Source organism: Halichoerus grypus, chromosome 6 (assembly GCF_964656455.1).
Source record: "Halichoerus grypus chromosome 6, mHalGry1.hap1.1, whole genome shotgun sequence".
NCBI classification, from domain to species: domain Eukaryota; kingdom Metazoa; phylum Chordata; class Mammalia; order Carnivora; family Phocidae; genus Halichoerus; species Halichoerus grypus.
Window position 1 is genome coordinate 137668985 of NC_135717.1, and position 9660 is coordinate 137678644.

The 9660-nt window shown below is 41.8% G+C and overlaps 1 pseudogene; it reads right to left on the reverse strand.

The window, feature by feature from the left end:
- Positions 1-1850: 1850 nt before the first annotated feature.
- LOC118535315 (26S proteasome regulatory subunit 4 pseudogene) lies at positions 1851-3116 on the reverse strand (annotated as a pseudogene).
- Between the last annotated feature and the right edge of the window lie 6544 nt (positions 3117-9660).

Genomic DNA, 9660 nt, shown 5'->3' on the forward strand with positions numbered 1-9660 from the left:
ACAATGATCATAGCAACTACTGAACACTGACTTTGTACCAAGCAATTTGCTAAGTCACTTTTTTCTAACACCTCTGCAACTCAGCTATAATATCTATTTTACATGTGAGGTTATTTCAATTAAATACCATACCCACTTACTTAGGAGCTGTCCTGGCATTTAATCCTAAATCTCCCGGACTCCAGAATCTGTGTCATATATTTTATCAGTCAGACTAAGCCTGAAGGGGCAGTGAGAATGTCCTCTAACTTACACTTTTCCTTAGAAGAAAGGTTAGTGCTGATCTAATATCCTGGACCACTCTGCTTAATGGCCTGGTATCTCAGAAGTTTGTCTGAAGTACTATGGGAATACCACCTAACCCTACCACAACTATCTATCATCCAAACCAGGTTTCTATTGTCTGGGACAAAGGTTAAACCAACTTGGTCACCAAGTAAACAAGCATTAACTAGAACTGCCCAGAGAAAACTAAGATCTACCTATATATTAGGTTTTGATGGCAACATGGTAAATTAAGTAGCCAACTATTTAAAATATTAAATAGCTGAAGTATTTTTACAGCTAGGTCAACTGAACTATAATTCACATACAGTAAAAATTGACTTTATTTAGGTATCCAGTTCTATGAATTTGAACAATCATAATTAGCTGTCCAAGCTGTTTCAACTGCCATCACAGTCAAGATAAGGGATATTTCACTACAGAATTTATAGTTAATCCTATCCCTGACCCTAGTCTGTCCCTGTAGTTTTGCTTTCTTCAAGTGTTATATTAAAGGGATTATATAATGTTTTTTTGAACTTGGCTTCTGTCAGTTATTGTAATACATTCAAGATCCATCCATGTTGTTGTGTGGATCAGTAGCCCATTCTTTTTTCTTGAGTGGTTTCCATAGTATGAATGTGCTTCAATTTGTTCACTATTAATTAATGGATAGACATTTGGTTTTCTCCAGTTTGGGGCACTTACGAATCAAGCTGCCTAGTAAACATTCACGTGCAGGTTTTTGTGTGGACATATGTCATCACTTGTGTAAATACCTAAGAGTAGGAATGCTGGGTTATATGGTAAATATAAGCTTAACTTATAAGAAAGTGCCAACCAGTTTTCCAAAATGGTTGTCATTTTTTGCATTCTTGCCAGCAATGGATGATGTTCTATTAACTCTACAATTTTTTTAAAGATTTTATTTATTTCTTTGAGAGAGAGAGAGCACGGTGTGGGTGGGGGGAAATGGCAGAGGGAGAGGGAGAAGGAGGCTCCCCACTGAGCAGGGAGCCCAACATGGGCCTCGATCCCAGGACTCTGGGATCATGACCCAAGCCAAAGGCAGACGCTAAGCCACCCATTTGGTATCTTCAACTTTGATATCTCAGTGAGGTTTTAATTTTCATTTCCCTGATTATTAATGATGTTGCATATCTTTTCATGTGCTTATCTGTCATATGTATATCTTCATTGGTGAAATGTCAGTTTGTCTTTAGCCCATTTTTTTTATTGAATGACTTTATTGTTTTTTCTTTCATTGTTAAGTAGTGAGAGTTTGTCATCTATTCTGGATAACTGAAGTATTTTTAGAGGTTAAAAAAATGTATGAGTGCGATCTACTTCACAACAATATGTACTTAACACTACATAATTGTACACATAAAAATGGTTAAGCTGGTAAATTTTATGTTACGTGTTTTTTGAGAAGGAGCATGCTTTATCGGGGAGAGAGCACTGCATGTGACCAACAGATGAAGGCAGCCTGGGGGGAGTCCTACACATCACGCTCAAAAAGGTACAGGAGGTTTTGCTTAGAAAGATAACTGGAACATGGGTTCCTCTGGGCAACTTCCCTAACCTCATCCCTTCACGGGGTCGGGACACCCCTGATTATTTCCTTGAAGGCAGCTATGGTCCACTAGAGATACAGTCCTCAGGGATGCCTTCTTTTTATAAAGAACATTTTCTTTAGATTTCTTGAAGTCTTCACTTGTTACTTTCATTCTACGTTCTCTCAAGGCCATCAGACGAGCTTCTGTACAGATCACTTTGATGTCGGCACCAGAGAGGTCATCTGTAGCCATGATCAAGTCGTCCAGGGTCACATCATCGGCCAACGTCAACCTGCTTGTGTGGATTTGAAAGATGCACTTCTTAGTCTTTTCATCGGGCAGGGGGAGCTCAATCTTCCTGTCAGTGGGGCTTGGTCTGATAAGTGCTGGATCCCAAGTTTCTATTCCGTTTGTGGCCATGATAACTTTCATGTCACCCCTTGAATCAAATCCATCCAACTGGTTCAACAGTTCCAACATTGTTCATTGAATTTCTCTCTCACCACCAGAATTTGAGTCATATCTTTTTGTTCTAATGGCATCAATTTCATCAATAAACACGATGGATGGTGCGTGTTCTTCCCCAACTCGAAACAATTCCCAGACGAGTTTGGGCCCATCACCTAGGTACTTCTTAATAATTTCAGAGCCAACCACTCTCAAGAAAGTGGCTGAGGTTTGGTTTGCTACTGCTTTGGCTAATAAGGTTTTACCTGTGTCGGGTGGACCATAGAGAATGACCCCCTTTAGGAGCTTTATACCCATCTCTTCATAATATTCAGGATGAGTGAGAGGAAGCTCCACCGATTCCTTAATTTCCTGGATTTGGTTGTCCAACCCCCCGATAGCATAGGTTTCCCGGGGCACCTTTTCTACCTTCATCACTAGAACCAAGGGATCCGTGTCATCCGTGAGCACGCCTACAACAGCATGCACCTTGTGGCTGAGCAGGATGGAGCAGCCTGGTTCCAGCAGATCCTTGTCCACAAAGGAAAGAATGCTGACATGGTGTTCTGAGCCCACAGATGTAGACACCATGGCATGATTGTCATCAGTGATGTCTTCCAAGGTTCCTACTGACATTGGGGTCCCCCTCAGATCATCCACCTTAGATCTCTCCTCCTCTTGCTTTTCTTCTAAAGGCTTCATTTGTTCCTGATTTCTAATGAATTCTTCCCCCATGAGAAGGCAGTCTTTAGTTCTAACTTCAATAATTTTAACTGGCACTGAGTGTGAGGTGTTGCCAGGGGCAGCTTGCTGGCAGCATCTGGTCCATTTGTTTTCTTCTTCTTTCTCCCCAACTCTAGTCGGTACAGGAGGTTCATATTTCTCCTGGCAGCGGTGGTTTGAGTGGCTGAAGCAAGATGGGTCAGAGTCAGAGTGGTGGTCACAGCCCTGGAGGTGGCAGGAAGGATGACAAGGATGAAAAAAAGAAATCTGAACCACCTGTTATGTGTTTTTTAACAATTTTTAGAAAGTGTAATGGCTGAATGTCACTCTAGAAGTCAGATTGCAATGTGTGCTTTTCCAGGAAACCATCCAAGAAGCCAACTGCTAATACTCCCTCACTGTCCTAGAAACAGATGTCTCCGATTCCAGTAAGGCTGGGGATCCTGCCCCAAGCCCAAGCAAGATGAACCTGGGGGCCCTAGAAATCTGAGGATGATGAGGTACTTGGGAAATTCCTGACAAAAGGCATCCTGGGATAGCCAAGATTATTGGTGCAAGCAGTGTGTGCTATCTAAGATTCTTGGTGTGAGGCACTGTGAGTTATCCAAATCTTCTGCTTTCAAGAGGATCATTTCTAGCTGGAATGACAAGACATAGAAAATTAACAATACCAAGTTGCACAAAGTTTGTGCTAAATGAATTTTACAGACAATAGGAGTTCTAGAAGTCCAAAGTGGCAAGAGGAGCCCCAACAGGCTTTACAGAGACTCTAAAAGTGGACACGTTTGGGAAGCAGTGAATAGAAGAAAGTTTCCTGGGACTCAGGGAGATCTTACTAAGTGCAGGTGCTGCACCTGAGAAAAGTATTACCTACTACACACAGTTCTTGGGATGACTTACATGCATGTGAAGTTCTCCGTGTCTGGCACCTATTAAACGTCCTCAGAAGTTAGCTGTTATTTTCTCAATTCTTACAACCCCGTAATGCGTATCTTATTATTTCCACCTCTTTAACTTGTTATCTTGAACTAATTTTAGGCTTACATGAAAGTCACAAAAATAGTCTAGAGAATTTTCTTATATCCCTCACCCTGCTTCCCTTAACAAACCTTATGTAACTGAGGTATGATTATCAAAACACAGGAAATTAACACTGGTGCAATATTATTAACTGGAAAATAGGCCTTCATCAAATGTCACCACTTTCTCTATTAATGTCCTTTTTCTGGTTCAGGATCAATCCAGGATCCCACATTGCATTTCACTGTCATGTCTCCTTGGTCTCCTGTGACTGTTTCTCCGTCTTCCCTGTGTTCCATGACCTTGACACTTTTGAAGAGTACTTGTCAGTCATTATGTAGAATATCCCTCAATTTGGGTTTGTCTGCTGTTTTCTCATGATTAGAATGAGCTCATACATTTGGGGCAAGCATACAGTAAAAAGGCTGCTGTGTTTCTTCTTAGTGCATCATATTCATTATTGTCTCAGTTTTCAGGGTGAGGATTCTGAGGCTCATAGGAGGGTACACTATCACTTGCTGCCTCTGTACCGGGCTCAGAGCGGGGAGACATTTGGAAATGGATTTTGTGGAAGCCAGAGTGGAAGGCTTTTTTTTAATGCCAAACACATGAGTTGGGGCTCTGTTCTGCAGAGATTGGATAACTATGAAAAGATCTTTAGCAAAGCAGTAAGAAGTCAAAAGCAGGGTTTGGGGGCGATTACCCTGACCGCAGTATAAAACATGGGTTGGAGAAGGGCGGGCTAGTGGCAAGTGAATCGGTGAGCCTATATCTAATGAGATAGCCCAAACAAAGGTGAAAAAGGCCCCCAGGATTTCTCCAGGGGTGGCCCAAGAAGCAGCCACCTGAGAACCATCACTGGGCTTCTTAATTTTATTTTATTATTTGCTTAAAAAAACAAAACTCATTTATTAGCTCACGGTTCTGAATGTCAGAAGTCTGGGCAGGTGTAGCTGGGTTCACTGCTTAGGGTCTCACAAGGCTTAAAATCAAGACGTTGGCCAGGCTGAGATCTTATCTGGATGCTCTAAGGGAGAATCCACTTCCACACTCATTCAGATTGTTGGCAGAATTCAGTTCCTTATGGTAGTAGGGCTGAGGTCCCTGTTTCATTGCTGGCTGTCAGCTGAGGGCTGCTGGGCTTTTTAAAAATGTAGATACTTGGGCCACACAGGAGACCTTGGTCGAACCAGAATCTCTGAGTAATTACATTTTAAACATGTTCTCCGGTTCATTCTTATACACATTAAATGATTTAAATAATTACAACTATAAAAACAGAAGATTAGCTAAATGAAGGATCAGCAGACTTTTCTGTAAAAGGCCAGACAATGAATATTTTAGGCTTTTCAGGCCATATAGTCTCTGTCATCTGCTCCAGCTACATACTTTGTGGGGTATGGACCCTGCTAAGCACAGGACCCTGCTAAGCCTGGGGCTCCGGGTCACTGCGCTAAGCCTGGGGCTCTGGGTCACCGCACAAGTCATACGCCCACAAAGCTAGCCTCGTCTGTGGCCTCTCCAAGTCTACCACTGTTTGTCCCCGCCATCGGTATGCAGAAGCAGCTGGAGACAAGTACACAAATCGGCAGGTGGTGGCAGGAGTTGCTCAAGGGCTGTAGTCTGCCCACCCCCGAGCTAGATCATCTTTTAGCATGAAGGCCTGCTCCCTGATGTTCAGAAAGCTAGTGAAAAGCTAATAAAAAAAAAAAAAAACAAAGTCAAATGAAATTGCATCTTTGCTGAATACGCACCATTTCATACAGGGGTTAATTTAGCTAGGCAACTCTTCAAGTGAATTTTATTTGTATTGATAGTCTTATTTAATGCAAGAGAATGATTGCACTGAATGGAGAAAGAAACAGGGGAGCTTAGACACCAAAAGCACATCCTGCGGTTCAGGATCTCTCTGATGCAAGCTTTGTTCCTGGCTTATCTCTCCTCTGCACACCATAATTCAGTTAAAATCTCTTTCAAAGGAATCCATAGTCTGCTAAATTGTACAAGATTATCCAAAAAAGTAAAGACGGTTTTTGTGTTTGAGTCAGAAACCAGATTATAGCAGTATGGGCTTTTCTATCAAAGCAACCTAAGGACGATTTAGAGTTCCACTGAAATTGGAAAAGGAAATAGCAAATTCCAACTGGAAATACCTAATCAGCTTTTTCCTGATGTGACAGTCCAACTGCAGTGTTACGGGTGTCCTACTGCGCCTAACTTCAGGCCCTCGGCTCTCTCTCCGCTAATAAAATTAGAACCATTTTTTAAAAAACCAAGATGGTATATTTCAAAGTGATCACATTTATTAAAAAACCTATAGCTCGGACACATGGGAGGTGCTCAAAACACGTTTGCCATACTCTATTGATAAAATCACACAAAACCAAGCATTAAAAGGAAAAACATCATTAATTCCTCAGAGGAGGGGAAAAAAACGCTAGCATTTTTTCCAGTCTTAATCGTCCTGGTGCCCGTGGCCATGACTGTGTGAGGAAAGCATATGCGGCACAGCTGCAAATGTAAACCTGATTACCTCTAAATTAATAACATGGAAGAGGCAGCACTTGCAGCTGTGAGACAGAGGGAGCCAGACAACCCCAGTGCAATACAATCTCCCTGACATTCGTAATGTTTGTTTTATCGTAACCAGCTTTAGAGAACTGTACTAAAAGTCTCTGAAGAGGGGGGAAGCACAACAAAGCAAGAAAGCTCCCCACTACCATTTCCTCGCTCTTGACCAGGCCCTTAGGATCATCATCTGAGGCCCCTCAGGCCGCTGGCTCTGAGGACCTTCCAGCACCCAAAGGGATCACAAAGGAAAGACTGCGACTACCTTTCAGTGGTCAGGGAGCTAGCATTTCCAGTCTTTCCCCCTCATGTCAAACACGGGAAGTTGGACACGGAAAATCACAGCTGTGAATTTCTGCTTAAGGTTCATTTTTTCAAATTTCTACTTAAGGTTCATTTTTTTAAGGTTCATTATTTGAGTAATGGGGGGCCTGGGGGAGTGGGGGTGGGAAACTTGGGGCAAAGCATATGTATATGTCCTCAGGAGACAGCGTTTCTTTCAACATGCACCAAGAGGAAGAAAAAGAAAGAAGTTTGTACGTAACTTCGAGTCTGAACGGTCTTGGGTTTGGCCTGAATGAAGGCTAACACCTAAGTTATAAAGATCCATTAGTAAATTCATCAGTGAGACTTTTGTTACATTCAGGTTCAAGTAATCCTGACGTTAACCAGCCTGTGTAAGAACATTCCAGGGATCTGAAAAACATAGAGGGTCCCCATGCTTGACCTAGAAGCTTTAGCTCCACTTTTATTGGGGAAGCAAGAAGCATTCTTATAAAAGGGAGGATTGAATACTAACTGATTTGGTAGAGACTCTAAATGCTATGGGATTGGAAGAAAGAGAAGAGTAGTGGGCAGATTCTGACTGTAAGCAAATGCTTTCAGCTCTCTGAGTTCAGACTGCTCATCCATAAGATTGACGTAATAATGCTCACCTCACAGGGTTGTTGTAAATGTGATTGTAAGTGTCTGGCATCTAATAGGCCCACCAGCATTAGTTGAATCTGAATCTGAAGCAAACGTATGGAGAGTCTGAGAGGGAGGAACATGGATCTCCCAGTGGCTTTAGGAAGCAGAGCCCTACCTCCAATCTTGATGCATCCTGGACCATTACAGGAAAAAATATTCATTGTGCTGATACTTTCAGGTCTTTTTGTTACCACAGTTTAAAATAATAATCCTAGGTAATCTAGTTAAAAAGCTGCATGATAAAAGCAGGGCGCTAACAAAATGACATGCCTGGGATTAAAGAAAAAAAATAATAAAATAAGAACTACCACTTATTGAGGACCATCAAATGCTTTACATGATGATGATGATGATCATCATCATCATCATGCTGATTATGTGCCAATAACTGCTCTGAGCACTTTATGTATACTGTGTATATTAACTAATTTTAATTCTCTCCGTTAATTCACTCCGTTAGGTGGATACTTCTATTATCCACATTATCCACAGTTCACAGATGGATAAACTGAAGCATAAAGTATTTAAATAACTTGCCCAAGATCACATAACTGTGGGTAAGATCTCATTTGGCTCTTTCAACATCTACCTCTATGAGATGGGTCTTAGCATCCTCATTTTTGCAGATGAGAAACCGAGACTGAGACGACCAGAGTATGTCTGAGGACAGACCGCCAGGAGGGTGGGGCTGCTGTGCTTGGCACCGAAGGCCTTCCGGAGCCTGTCCGTTCACCCTCTCCCCCAGAGAGTCCGGAAGTCAGCTTGGAGTCTTCCTGAGAACCCAAGAGGCTGGAGGGAAGACTTTATTTACACCTTATTGTCAGAGCTAATTATTTGGTGGGTTAATCTACCTCTTCATCTTTCATTAGACTTAGTACTGCTTTTCAGTAAAATAAATAACAAGCTTGAATTTCACCAACCTGGGCAAATCCCACACATGTTACACCGTCTGAGAGGTTCCAAGGCTTCTTAGTCGCTTTCTCCTCAGGGAATGGTTGTAACTGAGACAGGAGTGCTCCCTGGGCAACAGATTAATAGAGTGATGGGTTGATTAACAAATCCTTAAAAACTGCCTTATAGCAAATTGCCTGGGTTTTGTTTTGTTTTGTTTTTAAAGATTTTATTTATTTATTTGATAGAGAGAGACACAGGGAGAGAGGGAACACAAGCAGGGGCAGTGGGAGAGGGAGAAGCAGGCTTCCCATGGAGCAGGGAGCCCGATGCAGGGCTCGATCTCAGGACCTTGGGATCATGACCTGAGCAGAAGGCAGACGCTTAACGACTGAGCCACCCGGGCGCCCCAAATAGCATGTTTTTTTATTTGAAGGAAAGTGGTGCCACCAACACAAAAGGATATTTATAGAGACAGGCAGGAGGAAAGTGTCCCCCAGGTGCTGCCCTCCCAAGGGTGAACTGACATCATACAAGGCCAAGTAGGAGGTTTGTCTTCCACTCTGGCCTCTTCAACAGCTATCACTGTCCACCCATATCCACACCCCTTGTCCTATACTTAAATCAGATGGATTCAAGTCAGTCATTTTCAGGCACACTGATTACATACACAGTAACCTGTTATACACAGTAACCTGAATACATTTCAACCCATTACTCCAACAGCATTTGTATTTTATAAGGTGTTTGTCTATGTCTAATTTGGGGGCAAAATCCATGGTTTGCTATTAACTGAATTTCACATTCTTTCCTGACAGGTAGAGAACTAATTATCTGAAAAACCTCTGCAGACTCCTCCAGTAACATACATACTCACACACACACACACACACACACACACACACACATATATACATACATACATACATTTGTCTATCTATCTATCAACTCATTTGGAGCAGAGAATTGTGTCTTACTCAAGTTTCTAACACAGACTTTATCAAAGTTCCTGGCAAGTAAGAAATAGTCAATAAATATTTGTTGAGTAAATGAAATAATGAAATATTGAATTATTCAATATTTTTTAATATGTATTGAATGAATAGGGGGAGAGATGATAGACTAGAATCACGTAATGGTGGTTTCTTGTTTCTCGAGTATTCTCAAACATACATGCACACATACACAAACATATGTGTTTAAATATACACAAACACGA